Here is a 17276-nt window from a genome sequence, read left to right on the forward strand (position 1 = left end):
TAGGTGAATGGGATTATAGTGTTGTAAAGTTCCTATATTTCACATGAAGTTGTAAAATATTACAATTTAAGTAACGTTCTAAGTAGAAGGTGATGATAGGGGATATACACTGTAATCACGAGAACACTCACTGAGAAAATAATACTAAGTGATACTGCTACAAATTCAAGACAGTAAACAGAGTGGATTCAAATATAAATATATTTGATTAATCGAAAGAAGTCAGGAAATCAGGAACAGAGGAACAAAAACCAGACAGCACATACGAAAAAGAAATAGCAAAATGGTAACCCAAACCCAATGATTATTAAGAACTACATTAATTATAAAGGAACTAAATACTCCAATTAAAAGACAATGATTGTTAGATTAAGTAAGACATAAAAAGGTATCCACAAGAGACACATTTTAAATATAAAGATGCAGGTAGACCAACAGTAAAAGGATGGTAAAAGTAAATATACCATGCCGCCTGTGAAATAAGAATATATGGTGATGTTTATATGAGACACATTTTATAACAAGGGTCACTTCATCATAAGGACAATTTAAATGTGCACCACTTAATAACAGAGATTCAAAATACATGAAGCAAAAACTGACAGGACTAAAAAGGAAAAACAGACAAATCCAAAGTCACAGTTAAGAGACTTCAACACTCCTCTCTGTGAGTGGTAAAACAAGTAGAAAGAAATCAGAGAGAGTCAAGATTTAAACAATACCATCAATGATCCTAAGTGACACTTAGAGTAACACTACAATTGAACAACATTTTTTAAACTATAAATGGAACTCTCATCAAGATAAATAAGCCATGTTGTGGCATAAAATAATTTTTAGTAAATTTCAAAGGACCGAAATCATACATAGTGTATTTGAATCATAAAGGAATTAAGTGAGAAGTCAATGAGCTATCTAGAAACCCCCCATACTTCTAAAAGACCAAACTTCTAAATAATCATGGATCAAAGAAGAAATTGCAAGAGATATTTGAAAATATTTAAATGATAATAATAATTAAAAAACAATGAAAGGGGGGCACCTTCAAGATGGGGGAGGAGTAAAACATGGAGATCACCTTCCTCCCAACAAATACATCAAACCTACATGGAACAGCTCTGACAGAACACCTACTGAACGCTGGCAGAAGACCTCAGACTTCCCAAAAGGCAAGAAACTCCCCACATACCTGGGTAGGGCAAAAGAAAAAAGAAAAAACAGAGACAAAAGAATAGGGATGGGACCTGCACCTCTGGAAGGGAGCTGTGGAGGAGGAAAAGTTTCCACACACTAGGAAGCCCCTTCACTGGCAGAGACGGAGGGTAGCGGGGTGGGGGGAAGCTTCAGCGCCACAGAGGAGAGCACAGCAACAGGGGTGCAGAGGGCCAAGCGCAGAGATTCCCGCACAGAGGATCGGTGCCAACCAGCACTCACCAGCCTGACAGGCTTCTCTGTTCAGCTGCCGGGGCGGGTGAGGGCTGGGAGCTGAGGCTCGGGCTTCGGAGGTCAGGGCCCAGGGAGAGAGGACTGGGGCTGGCTGCGTGAACACAGCCTGAAGGGGGCTAGTGCACCAGAGCTAGCTGGGAGTGAGTCGGTGAAAAAGTCTGGAACTGCCTAAGAGGCAAGAGACCATTGTTTCAGGGTGCGTGAGGAGAGGGGATTCAGAGAAATGCCTAAACGAGCTTCAGAGACAGGCCCGAGCCGCGGCTATCAACGCGGACCCCAGAGACAGGGATGAGACACTAAGGCTGCTGCTGCAGCTACCAAGAAGCCTGTGTGCAAGCACAGGTCACTATCCACACCTCCCCACCCAGGAGCCTGTGCAGCCCACCACACCCAGGGTCCCGTGATCCAGGGACAACGTCCCCGGGAGACCACATGGTGCGCCTCAAGTTGGTGCAACGTCACGCCAGCCTCTGCCACCACAGGCTTGCGCCTCATTCTGTACCCCTCCCTCCCCCGAGCCTGAGTGAGAAAGAGCTCCCTAATCGGCCGCTCCTTTAATCCTCTCCCATCTGGGCGGGGAACAGATGCCCTCAGGCAACCTACACGCAGAGGCGGAGCCAAATCCAAAGCTGAACCCCAGGAGCTGTGCGAACAAAGAAGAGAAAGGGAAATCTCTCCCAGCAGCCTCAGGAGCAGCGGATTAAATCTCCACAATCAACTTGATGTATCCTTCATCTCTGGATTACCTGAATAGACAACAAACAATCCCAAACTTGAGGCGATGGACTTTGGGAGCAACTACAGACTTGGGGTTTGCTTTCTGCATCTAATTTGTTTCTGCTTTTACATTATTCTTAGTTTACTATTTAGAGTTTATTATCATTGGTAGATCTGTTCATTGATTTGGTTGCTCTCTTCTTTTTTAAAATTTTTATATATATATATTTTTTCCTTTTTCTCATTTTGTGAGTATATGTAAGCTTCTTTGTGTGGTTTTGTCTGTATAGCTTTGCTTATGCCATTTGTCCTAAGGTTCTGACTGTCCTTTTCTTTTTCTTTTTTAATATAGTTTTTAGCACTTGGTCATCATTGGAGAATTTGTTTTTTGGTTTGGTTGCTCTCTGCTTTCTTTCTCTCTCTTTTTGTCTTTACTTCCTATTTTTTTTTATTTTTAATAATTTTTTTCTATTTTAATAACTTTATTTTATTTTATTTATTTATTTTCCTTCTTTCTAATTTTTTCTTCTCTCCCTTTTCTTCGGAGCCATGTGGCTGACAGGGTCTTGGTGCGCTGGCCGGGTGTCAGGCCTGAGCCTGTGAGGTGGGAGAGCCAAGTTCAGGACATTGGTCCACCAGAGACCTCCTGGCCCCACGCAATATCAAACAGGGAAAGCTTTCCCAAGATCTCCACCTCAAAGCTAAGACCCAGCTGCACTCAACAACCAGCAGCCTACAGTGCTGGACACCCTATGCCAAACAACTAGCGAGACAGGAACACAAAACCACCAATTAGCAGAGAGGCTGCCTAAAATCATAAGTTCACAAACACCCCAAAACACACCACTGGATGTGGTCCTGCCCACCAGAAAGACAACATCCAGCCTCATCCACCAGAACATGGGCACCAGTCCCCTCTACCAGGAAGCCTACACAACCCACTGAACCAACCTTACCCACTGGGAGCAGACACCAAAAATAACGGGAACTACGAACCTGCAGCCTGCGAAACGTAGACCCCAAACACAGTTAAGTTAAGCAAAATGAGAAGACAGAGAAATACACAGCAGATGAAGGAGCAAGGGGAAAACCCACCAGACCAAACAAATGAAGAGGAAACAAGCAGTCTACCTGAAAAACACTTCAGAGTAATGATAGTAAAGATGCTCCAAAATCTTGGAAACAGAATGGAGAATGTACAAGAAATATTTAACAAGGACCTAGAAGGACTAAAGAACACACAAACAATGATGAACAACACAATAAATGAAATTAAAAACTCTCTAGAAGGAATCAATAGCAGAATAACTGAGGAAGAAGAACGGGTAAGTGACCTGGAAGAAAAAATAGTGGAAATAACTACCGCAGAGCAGAATAAAGGAAAAAGAATGAAAAGAACTGAGGACAATCTCAGAGACCTCTGGGACAACATTAAACACACCAACATTCGAATTACTGGGGTCCCAGAAAAAGAGATTAAAAAAAGGGACTGAGAAAACATTTGAAGAGATTATAGTTGGAAACTTCCCTAATATGGGAAAGAAAATAGTCAATCAAGTTCAGGAAGCACAGAGAGTCCCATACAGGATAAATCCAAGGAGGACCACGCCAAGACACATATTAATCAAACTATCAAAAATTAAATACAAAGAAAAAATCTTAAAAGCAGCAAGGGAAAAGCAACAATTAACATACAAGGGAATCCCCATAAGGTTACCAGTTGAACTTTCAGCAGAAACTCTGCAAGCCAGAAGGGAGTGGCAGGACATATTTAAAGTGATGAAAGGGAAAAACCTACAACCAAGATTACTCTACCCAGCAAGGATCTCTCTCTCGATGGAGAAATTAAAACCCTTAGAGATAAGCAAAAGCTAAAAGAATTCAGCACCAGCAAACCAGCTGTACAACAAATGCTAAAGGAACTTCTCTAGGCAGGAAACACAAGAGAAGGAAAATTCCTACAATAACGAACCTAAAACAATTAAGAAAATGGTAACAGGAACATACATATAGATAGCTACCTTAAACGTAAATGGATTAAATGCTGCATCCAAAAGATATAGACTGGCTGAATGGATAAAAAAAGAAGACCCGTATATATGCTGTCTACAAGAGACCCACTTCAGACCTAGGGACACATACACACTGAAAGTGACAGGATTGAAAAAGATATTCCACGTAAATGGAAATCAAAAGAAAACTGGAGTAGTAAATCTCCTATCAGACAAAACAGACTTTGAAATAAAGACTATTACAAGAGACAAGGAAGGACACTACATAATGATCAAGGGATCCATCCAAGAAGAAGATATAACAATTGTAAATATATATGCACCCAACATAGGAGTACCTCAATACATAAGGCAAATACTAACAGCCATAAAAGGGGAAATCGAAGGTAACAAAATCACAGTAGGGGACTTTAAGACCCCACTTTCACCAATGGACTGATCATGCAAAATGAAAATAAATAAGGAAACACAAGCTTTAAATGATACATTAAACAAGATGGACTTAATTGATATTTATAGGACATTCCATTCAAAAACAGCAGATTACACTTTCTTCTCAAGTGCTCATGGAACATTCTCCAGGATAGACCATATCGTGGGTCACAAATAAACCCTTGGTAAACTTAAGAAAACTGAAATCATATCAAGTATCTTATCCGACCACAACACTATGAGACTAGATATCAGTAACAGGAAAAAATGTGTAAGAAATACAAACACATGGAGGCTAAACAATACACTACTAAATAACCAAGAGATCACTGAAGAAATCAAAGAGGAAATCAAAAAATACCTAGAGACAAATGACAATGAAAACACAATGATCCAAAACCTATGGGATGAAATAAAAGCAGTTCTAAGAGGGAAGTTTATAGATATACAAGCCTACCTCAAGAAACAAGAAAAATCTCAAACAAACAATCTAAACTTACACATAAAGGCACTAGAGAAAGAAGAACTAACAAAATGCAAAGTTAGCAGAAGGAAAGAAATCATACAGATCACATCAGAAATAAATGAAAAAGAAATGAAGGAAATGATAGCAAAGATCAATAAAACTAAAAGCTGGTTCTTTGAGAAGATAAACAGAATTGATAAACCATTAGCCAGACTCATCAAGAAAAAAAGGGAGAAGACTCAAATGAATAGAATTAAAAATGAAAAAGGAGAAGTAACAACTGACACTAGAGAAATACAAAGGATCAGGAGAGATTACTACAAGCAACTCTATGCCAATAAAATGGACAACCTGGAAGAAATGGACAAACTCTTAGAAATGCACAACCTTCCCAGACTGAACCAGGAAGAAAGAGAAAATATAAACAGACTAATCACAAGCACTGAAATTGAGACTGTGATTAAAAATTTTCAAACAAACAAAAGCCCAGGACCAGAAAGCTTCACAGGCAAATTCTATAAAACATTTAGAGAAGAGCTAACACCCATCCTTCTCAAACTCTTCCAAAAATTTGCAGAGGAAGGAACACTCCCAAACTCATTCTATGAGGCCACCATCATCCTGATACCAAAACCAGACAAACATGCCACAAAAAAAGAAAACTACAGGCCAACATCACTGATGAACACAGATGCAAAAATCCTCAATAAAATACTAGCAAACAGAATCCAACAGCACATTAAAAGGATCACACACCATGATCAAGTGGCGTTTATCCCAAGAATGCAAAGATTCTTCAATATACACAAACCAATCAATGTGATAAGCCAAATTAACAAACTGAAGGAGAAAAACCTTATAATCATCTCAATAGATGCAGAAAAAGCTTTTGACAATACTCAACACTCATTTATCATAAAAACCCTCCAGAAAGTAGGCACAGAGGGAACTTACCTCAACATAATAAAGGGCATATATGACAAACCCACAGACAACATCATTCTCAATGGTGAAAAACTGAAACCATTTCCTCTAAGATCGGGAACAAGACAAGGAGGTCCACTCTCGCCACTATTATTCAACATAGTTTTGGAAGTTTTAGCCACAGCAACCAGAGAAGAAAGAGAAATAAAATGAATCCAAATCGGAAAAGAAGAATTAAAGCTGTCACTGTTTGCCGATGGCATAATACTACACATAGAGAATCCTAAAGATGCCACCAGAAAGATACTAGAGCTAATCAATGAATTTGGTAAAGTAGCAGGATACAAAATTAATGCACAGAAATCTCTTGCATTCCTATACAGTAATGATGAGAAACCTGAAAGAAAAATTAAGGAAACACTCTCATTTATCACTGCAACAAAAAGAATAAAATACCTAGGAATAAACCTACCTAAGGAGACAAAAGACCTGTATGCAGAAAACTATAAGACACTGATGAAAGAAATGAAAGATGATACAAACAGATGGAGAGATATACCACGTTCTTGGATTGGAAGAATCAATACTGTGAAAATGACTATACTACCCAAAGCAATCTAGAGATTCAATGCAATCCCTATCAAACTACCAACAGCATTTTTCACAGAACTACAACAAAAAAAATTCACAATTTGTATGGAAACACCAAAGACCCAGATTAGCCAAAGCAATCTTGAGAAAGAAAAACAGAGCTGGAGGAATCAGGATCCCTAACTTCAGATTATACTAAAAAGGTACAGTAATCAAGACAGTATGGTACTGGCAAAAAACCAGAAATACAGGTCAATAGAACAGGATAGAAAGCCCAGAGATAAACCCATGCTCACATGGTCACCTTATCTTTGATAAAGGAGGTAAGAATATAAGATAAACCCATGCACATATGGTCACCTTATCTTTGATAAAGGAGGTTAAGAATATACAATGGAGAAAAGCCATCCTCTTCAATACGTGGTGCTGGGAAAACGGGACAGCTACATGGAAAAGAATGAAATTAGAACACTCCCTAACTCCATACACAAAAATAAACTCAAAGTGGATTAAAGACCTAGCTGTAAGGGCAGACACTATAAAACTCTCAGAGGACAACATAGGCAGGACACTCTATGACATAAATCAAAGCAAGGTCCTTTTTGACACACCTCCTAGAGAAATGGAAATAAAAACAAAAATAAACAAATGGGACGTAATGAAATTTAGAAGCTTTTGCACAGCAAAGGAAACCATAAACAAGATGAAAAGACAACCCTCAGAATGGGAGAAAATATTTGCAAATTGAGCAATTGACAAAGGATTAATCTCCAAAATATATACACAGCACATGCAGCTCAATATCAATAAAACAAACAACCCAATCCAAAAATGGGCAGAAAACCTAAACAGAAATTTCTCCAAAGAAAATATACAGATTGCCAACAAACACATGAAAGGATTCTCAACATCACTAATTATTAGAGAAATGCAAATCAAAACTACAATGAGTTATCACCTCACACTGGTCAGAATGGCCATCATCAAAAAAATCTACAAACAATAAATGCTGGAGAGGGTGTGGAGAAAAGGGAACCCTCTTGCACTGTTGGTGGGAATGTAAACTGATACAGCCACTACGGAAAACAGTATGGAGGTTCCTCAAAAAACTCAAAATAGGACTACCATACGACAGAGCAATCCCCTACTGGGCATATACCCTGAGAAAACCATAACTCAAAAGGAGTCATGTACCACAATGTTCAGTGCAGCTTTATTTACAATAGCCAGGACATGGAACCAACCAAAGTGTCCAATTTAGTGTCAACCTAAGATGAATGGATAAAGAAGATGTGGCACATATATATAACGGAATATTACTCAGCCATAAAAAGAAACGAAATTGAGTTATTTGTACCGAAGTGGATAGACTCAAACAGAGTGAAGTAAGTCAGGAAGAGAAAAACAAATACCGTATGCTAACACATATATATTGAATCTTAGAGAAAAAAAAAAGGTTCTGAGGAACCTTTGGGCTAGACAGGAATAAAGATGTAGACATAGAGAATGGACTTCAGGACATGGGGAGGGGGAAGGGTAGGCTGGGAGGAAGTGAGAGAGTGGCATGGACATATATACACTACCAAATGTAAAACAGATAGCTATTGGGAAGCAGCCGCATAGCACAGGGAGATCAGCTCGTTGCTCTTTGCCCACCAAGAGGGGTGGGATAGGGAGGGTAAGAGGGAGACGCGAGAGAGGCCATATGAGGATATATGTATATGTATAGCTGATTCACTTTGTTATACAGCAGAAACTAACACACCATTATGAAGCAATTATACTCCAATAAAGATGTTGAATAATAATAATAATAATAATAATAATAATAATGAAAAATAACTTATTAAAACCTTTGGTATGAAGCTAAAGTAAGGCTTAGAGGGAAATTTAGTTTTAAATGCCTACATTAGAAAAGAATTAATGACCAGTCACTCCCATCAGGAAACTTGCACAAGCCTCTTAGATAGCCTCATCCACCAGAGGGCAGACAGCAAAGCAAGAAGAACTGCAATCCTGCAGCCTGTGGAACAAAAACCACATTCACAGAAAGGCAGACAAGATGAAAAGGCAGAGGGCTATATACCAGATGAAGGAACAAGATAAAACCCCAGAAAAACAACTAAATGAAGTGGAGATAAGCCAGTTTCAAGAAAAAGAATTTAGAATAATGATAGTGAAGATGATACAGAACCTCGGAAAAAGAATGGAGGCAAAGATCGAGAAGATGCAAGAAATGTTTAATAAAGACCTAGAAGAATTAAAGAACAAACAAACAGAGATGAACAATACAATAACTGAAATGACAAACACACTACGAGGAATCAACAGCAGAATAACTGAGGCAGAAGAACGGATAAGTGACCAGGAAGACAGAATGGTGGAATTCACTGCTGCAGAACAGAATAAAGAAAAAAGAATGAAAAGAAATGAAGACAGCCTAAGAGATCTCTGGGACAACATTAAATGCAACAACATTCGCATTATAGGGGTCTCAGAAGGAGAAGAGAGAGAGGAAGGACCCGAGAAAATATACGAAGAGATTATAGTCTAAAACTTCCCTAACACGGGAGAGGAAATAGCCACCCAAGTCCAGGAAGCGCAGACAGTCCCATACAGGATAAGCCCAAGGAGAAACACACCGAGACACACAGTAATCAAACTAGCAAAAATTAAATACAAAGAAAAATTATTGAAAGCAGCAAGGGAAAAACAACAAATAACATATAAGGGAGCTCCCATAAGGTTAACAGCTGATTTCTCAGCAGAAACTCTACAAGCCAGAAGGGAGTGGCATAACATATTTAAAGTGATGAAAGGGAAGAACCCACAACCAAGATTACTCTACCCGGCAAGGATGTCATTCAGATTTGATGGAGAAATCAAAAGCTTTACAGACAAGCAAAAGTTAAAAGAATTCAGCACCAACAAACCAGCTCTACAACAAATGTTTAGGAACTTCTCTAAGTGGGAAACAAAAGAGAAGAAAAGGACCTACAAAAACAAACCCCAAACAATTAAGAAAATGGTCATAGGAACATACATACAGATAATTACCTTAAACGTGAATGGATTAAATGCTCCAACCAAAAGGCACAGGCTCGCTGAATGAATACAAAAACAAGACCCACATATATGCTGTCTACAAGAGACCCACTTCAGACCTAGGGACACATACAGACTGAAAGTGAGGGGATGGAAAAAGATATTCCATGCAAATGGAAATCAAATGAAAGCTGCAGTAGCAATAATCACATCAGATGAAACAGACCTTAAAATAAAGAATGTTACAAGAGACAAGGAAGGACATGACATAATGATCAAGGGATCAATCCAAGAAGGAGATATAACAATTATAAATATATATGCACCCAACATTGGAGCACATCAATACATAAAGCAAGTGCTAAAAACTATAAAAGAGGAAATCAACAGTAACACAATAATAGTGGGGGACTTTAACACCTCACACCAATGGACAGATCATCCAGACAATTAATAAGGAAACACAAGCTTTAAATGACACAATAGACCAGACAGATTTAATTGATACTTATAGGACACTGCATCCAAAAACTGCAGATTACATTCTTCTCAAGTGCAAATGGAACATTCTCCATGATGGATCACATTTTAGGTCACAAATGAAGCCTCAGTAAGTTTAAGAAATTGAAATCATATCAAGCATCTTTTCTGACCACAGCACTATGAGATTAGAAATCAATTACAGGGGAAAAAAAAACGTAAAAAAACACAAGCACATAGAGGCTAAACAATACATTACTAAATAACCAAGAGATCACTGAAGAAATCAAAGAGGAAATCAAAAAATACCTAGAGACAAATGACAATGAAAACATGACGATCCAAAAGCTACGGGATGCAGCAAAAGCAGTTCTAAGAGGGAAGTTTATAGCAATACAATCCTACCTAAAGAAACAACAAACATCTCAAATAAACAATCTAACCTAACACCTAAAGGAACTAGAGAAAGAAGAACAACCAAAACCCATAGTTAGTACAAGGAAAGAAATCATAAAGATGAGAGTAGAAATAAATGAAATAGAGACAAAGAAAACAATGGCAAAGATCAATAAAACTAAAAGCTGGTTCTTTGAGAAGATAAACAAAATTGATAAACCATTAGCCAGACTCATCAAGAAAAAGAGGGAGAGGACTCAAATCAATAAAATTCTAAATGAAAAAGAAGTTAAAACAGACATCGCAGAAATACAAAGCAGCCTAAGAGAATACTACAAGCAACTCTATGCCAATAAAATGGACAACCTGGAAGAAGTGGACAAATTCTGAAAAAGGTATAACCTTCCAAGACTGAACAAGAAACAGAAAATATGAACAGACCAATCACAAGTAATGAAATTAAAACTGTGATTAAAAATCTTCCAACAAACAAAAGTTCAGGACCAGATGGCTTCACAGGTAAATTCTATCAAACATTTAGAGAAGAGCTAACACCCATCCTTCTCAAACTCTTCCAAAAATTTGCAGAGGAAGGAACACTCCCAAACTCATTCTACGAGCCCACCATCACCCTGATACCAAAACCAAACATACTACAAAAAAAGAAAACTACAGACCAATATCACTGATGAATATAGATGCAGAAATCTGCAACCAAATACTAGCAAACAGCATCCAACAACACATTAAAAGGATCATACACCATGATCAAGTGGGATTTATCCCAGGAATGCAAGGATTCTTCAATATACGCAAATCAATCAATGTGATACACCATATTAACAAACTGAAGAATTAAAACCATATGATCATCTCAATAGATGCAGAAAAAGCTTTTGACAAAATTCAACACCCATTTATGATAAAAACTCTCCAGAAAGTGGGCATAGAAGGAACCTACCTCAATATAATAAAGGCCATATATGACAAACCCACAGGAAATATCATTCTTAATGGTGAAAAACTGAAAGCATTTCCTCTAAGATCAGGACCACAACATGGATGTGCACTCTCGCCACTATTATTCAACATAGTTTTGGAAGTCCTAGCCACAGCAATCAGAGAAGAAAAAGAAATGAAAGGAATACAAATTGGAAAAGAAGTAAAACTGTCACTGTTTGCAGATGACATGATACTACACATAGAGAATCCTAAAGATGCCACCAGAAAGATACTAGAGCTAATCAATGAATTTGGTAAAGTTGCAGGATACAAAATTAATGCACAGAAATCTCTTGCATTCCTATACACTAATGATGAAAAATCTGAAAGAGAAATTAAGGAAACGCTCCCATTTACCACTGCAACAAAAAGAATAAAATACCTAGGAATAAACCTACCTAGGGAGACAAAAGACCTGTATGTAGAAAACTATAAGACACTGATGAAAGAAATGAAGGATGATACAAACAGATGGAGAGCATGTTCTTGGACTGGAAGAATCAATATTGTGAAAATGACTATACTACCCAAAGTAATCTGCAGATTCAACGCAATCCCTATCAAATTACCAATGGAATTTTTCCAGAACTAGAACAAAAAATCTTAAAATTTGTATGGAGACACAAAAGACCCCGAATAACCAAAGCAGTCTTGAGGGAAAAAAAACAGAGCTGGAGGAATCAGACTCCCTGACTTCAGACTATACTACAAAACTACAATAATCAAGACAATATGGTACTGGCACAAAACCAGAAATATAGATCAATGGAACAGGATAGAAAGCCCAGAGATAAACCCATGCACCTATGGTCAACTAATCTATGACAAAGGAGGCAAGGATATACAATGGAGAAAAGACAGTGTCTTCAATAGTGGTGCTGGGGAAACTGGACAGCTACATGTAAAAGAACGAAATTCGAACACTCCCTAACACCATACACAAAAATAAACTCAAAATGGATTCGAGACCTAAATATAAGACTGGACACTATAAAACTCTTAGAGGAAAACACAGGAAGAACACTCTTTGACATAAATCACAGCAAGATCTTTCTAGATCCATCTCCTAGAGTAATGGAAATAAAAACAAAAATAAATAAATGGGACCTAATGAAACTTAAATGCTTTTGCAAAGCAAAGGAAACTACAAACAAGACGAAAGAAAACCCCCAGAATGGGAGAAAATATTTGCAAATGAATCAACAAACAAAGATTAATCTCCAAAATATGTAAACAGCTCATGCAGCTCAGTATTAAAGAAACAAACAACCCATCCAAAAATGGGCAGAAGACCTAAATAGACATTTCTCCGAAGAAGACATATAGATGGTGAAGAAGCACATGAAAAGCTGCTCAACATCACTAATTATTAGAGAAATGCAAATCAAAACTACAATGAGGTTTCACCTCACACCAGTTAGAATGGGCATCACCAGAAAATCTCCAAACAAGAAATGCCAGAGAGGGTGTGGAGAAAAGGGAACCCTCTTGCACTGTTGCTAGGAATGTAAATGGATACAGCCACTATGGAGAACAGTATGGAGCTTCTTTAAAAAAACTAAAAATAGAATTACCATATGACCCAGCAATCCCACTACTGGGCACATACCCAGAGAAAACCATAATTCAAAAAGACACATGCACCCCAATGTTCACTGCATTATTTACAATAGCCAAGACATGGAAGCAACCTAAATGCCCATCGACAGACGAATGGATAAAGAAGATGTGATACATATATACAATGGAATATTACTCAGCCATAAAAAGGAACAAAACTGAGTCATTTGTAGAGACGTGGATGGATCTAGAGACTGTCATATACAGTGAAGTCAGTCAGAAAGAGAAAAACAAATATCGTATATTAACGCATATATGTGGAACCTAGAAAAGTGGTACAGATGAACTGGTTTGCAGGGCAGAAACGGAGACACAGATGTACAAAAGAAACGTATGGACACCAAGGGGTGAAAGTGGCGGGGGGGGCGGGAGGGGGTGATGAATTGGGAGATTGGGATTGACATATATACACTAATATGTATAAAATGGATAACTCATAAGACACTGCTGTGTAAAAAAAATAAATAAAATTAAATAAATAATGTATAGAGGCTCAGACAAGAAAAAAAGAATCAATGGAAAAAAATACAAAAGAATCAATGACCTAAATTTAAGCTACAAGGGTCTAAAATGACAAAATTAAATGGGAAGTAAGCAGAAGAAAATAATGCAAAATAGAAAGAAATCAAGCAGTAAAAAGGCAAACACAAGAGAAAAGTTTAAGAAGCAAAAAGCTGGTTCTTTAAAAATATTAACTGATAAAGCCCCTGCAAGACTTATCAAGAATAAAAGAGAAAAGTCAAACTATCAACATTTTAAGTAAAAAATGGGTCATCAAGATTTACTTGATATTGCAGACCAGAAGATAACAGATTAGAAATAACTTTATAGCAATAAAATCTACCATTCAGATGAAATGAACAAAATATCTTGTAAGACACCAGTTAGCACACCAACACAAAAAGTTGAAAATCTAAATAACTCTCAATTTAAAAAACCCTTCGCTATAAAAGATGGCTTCCCTGGTAGAAGCTATCAAGTATTTAAGGAAGAATTAATTCCAATCCTATGCAAATTCTTTCAGAAAATATTAGAAAACCTCATCCAATATATTTTGATCCCAGCATAATTATGATATTGAAACTACAGAAAAACATTAGAAGAAAACTAAAGACCAAAATCTCTCATAAACATAGATGTGAAAATCCTCTTAAGAACATTAGCAAATCAAATCCATAAATATTTTAAAAGTATAATTTATCATAACCAAGTAAGGTCAAAATTCGTTATTAGAAAAATCATTTAGTGGAATTCACTCAACAAGACTAAAACTGTATTATCCTCTCAATAGATGCAGAAAAAGTATGGGCAAAATTCCACAGCCACTCACTACAAACACTCAGAACACTAGGAACAGAATGGAAAATCCTCAATCTGATAAAGATAATCTATTAAAAATCTATAATTAACATCTTACTTATTGGGGGAATTATTAAATGTATTCCCCCTATGATCAAGAACAATGCAAAAATATCCATTCTTAGTATTTCTATTCAATAGCTTACTGTAGGTCTTAGCCAGAACAGAAAAAGAAGAAAGCATAAAGATTAGAAAGCAAGAAGTAAAACTGTCTTTATTTAAGAGATGGCAAGGTAGTATATACAGAAAATCTTAGGAATCTATAGAACACTAGATACAAAAAGTGATTTTAGCAAAGTTCAGGAAAAAAGACCAACATACAAAAATCAAATTTTATTCTATATCCTAGGAAAAACAATTAAAAATAAACGTTTACAATAGCACGAAAAGATTAAAACAGTGAAGAGTGCATCTAATGACAGAAATGCTATATACCTATGCTAAAAACTGTAAAACACTGCACAGATGGCATAGCCAATAAGACCACTACCTTAAAGTTCTCAAACCTGACCCTCCGTTCTTGACAAATAACCTTATTTTCCTATTTAGAAGATCGTAATCATGAAGATGAAACTGCTTCTGCTTCTGGATCTCAGTCCCTCAATTTACTTCTAATTTTCATGCAATCAAGTTTCTTCCTTTTTCTTAATGGTTAATTCATCCTTTTATATTGTCTTTAAATATACTCACATAGTATTTACTGTAAGTTAGAAACATTTAACTTCTTTACAAAAATTAACTATTAACAACCCTATGGGTTTGGTACTATAATTATTCCTAATTTACAGATAAGGAAACTGTGTGCCTCGGTCATCTAGCTAGTATATAGTAGAGGGACAATTCAAACTCAGGTAGTCTAGTTCAGAGTCCAACCATACTATCCTGCCGCCATGCATTTGGTTAGAGAAGCTGTCTCCTAAGTGGGGTATGTGAACCTTGTCTAGGGGTATACAAAATGACTGGTTTGCAAGAAAAAAAAATTAGAACTAAATCAAACTTATATCTCTTGTGATGTTCAGCCTGATCCTTAATGTCCACAAACTTTAAAGAATGAAGGCTTGACCAGAGAAATTTAAAAAAGAAAAAGCAAAGTGAAAAATAACAGGTACTTGTTCATACAGTTCTGTATTCTGCATTATTTGTCCTATGGTTACTTTTTTGTTTGTTTGTTTACATTTATTTATTTATTTATTTATTTATTTTTTGGGGGGGGGGTCACACAGCTGGATCTTAGTTCCCCGACCAGGGATTGAACCCATGCTTCCTGCAGTAGAAGCGGAGTCCTAACTACTGGACTGCCAGAGAATTCTCCTCTGGTTACCCTTTTAAAAAATATTAACTCCTTCTATTCCAGAAGAGCTTGAAAGATCAATTTAATTATGTCCTTCCCTCAGGGAAGGTATGGACCAGAGTTTAAAAACAGGTTAATTTTGTTCCAAATTGGAACCCTGCATCAGTCAGAAAATTCTTCCCATGGCACTGAGAGAACAATAGATAGCAGGTAGAAGACTGGTATTTAAACCAACTTTTAGCATCTCATGAATCAAATATTCACACTGTCACTCATTACAGTAAATAATTTTAAATGTGTCATTTTGCAAAAGACAGTAACATTTCCCCCACTGAAACAGAATTAGAAATATTAGGTTACGTTCAAAGCTAGCCCCAAAACATTGAATTCATTTTAGTTGATTCAGCTTATTATCCACTTTTAGATTTTGACCATTATCACAACCAATGATTATATTCATCTTATTGTTCTTCCCATGTTTCAGCTATATTATAGAATAGGCATTTGTGCGCTCGTTGGAATCCTTATGGCCTTTTGCGCCTGGCTTCTTTCACCTAATATAATGCTTTCAAGGTCCATCAATGTTGTAGCATGCATCAGTACTTCATTCCTTTATATGGTTGAATAATATTCCAATGTATGGATAGAACTCATTTAATTTATCCATTAACCATCTGATAGACAGTTTGGGTTGTTTCCAATTTTGGGCTACTATGAATAATGCTTACATGAACATTTGTTTACAAGTTTAATGTGGACATGTGTTCAATTTTCTTGGGTGAAATTGCTGGGTCATATTGTTATACTATATTTAACTTTGAGGAATAGCAAATCTTTCCAAGGTAACTGAACCATTTTACATTCCCATTAGCAACATATGAAGACTCCAACTTCTCCGATCTTCATTGAGACTTCCTCCTTTTTTGATTATAGCCGTTCTAGAGGGTGTGAAGTGATATGTTATTATGGTTTTGATTTGCATTTCCCTGATGATTAATGATGTCATTAGGGCATATTTTTATTGGCATTCACTTCTAAGTGTCACAGTAGCAACTGTCCATCATGGGGCAAAAAGGAACATGATTTAGGAATACAGTTCTTTGACACACATGCATTTCTTAGGAAGATATATTCAGAAATCCAAATGTCATTTGCAGTAAGGTATTTGCATCAAGATGTATAATATGGGGAATTCCCTGGAGGTCCAGTGGTTAGGACTCTGCGCTTTCACTGCTGAGGGCAGGGAACTAAGATCCCACAAGCTGCACGGCCAAAAAAAAATTTTTTTTAAAAACATATGATATGTTATTTCCAACCATCATCATTTACTTTTCTTGGTTATCTACTATTTTGAAAAGCTATAAGTATGATTAGCTATAGCAGAAACTTCTTCACTTGGGAGTCTAAATAATGGAAGAATTTAAACAACATTATTGTAAAAGCCAACCACCCCAGCCCCCCACCATGTAAAAAATAACTTAGATTATCATAACTG

The 17276-nt window shown here is 37.0% G+C and overlaps 1 protein-coding gene across 2 annotated transcripts in view; it reads right to left on the reverse strand.

Annotated features, from left to right (window-relative positions):
* Positions 1–17276, reverse strand: part of SMAD2 (SMAD family member 2) — a gene marked incomplete at its 5' end in the record, with an annotated part of 69473 nt that overhangs the window by 14820 nt on the left and 37377 nt on the right. The window lies entirely within an intron of this gene.

Source organism: Hyperoodon ampullatus (genome assembly GCF_949752795.1).
Source record: "Hyperoodon ampullatus genome assembly, chromosome: 13".
NCBI classification, from domain to species: Eukaryota; Metazoa; Chordata; class Mammalia; order Artiodactyla; family Ziphiidae; genus Hyperoodon; species Hyperoodon ampullatus.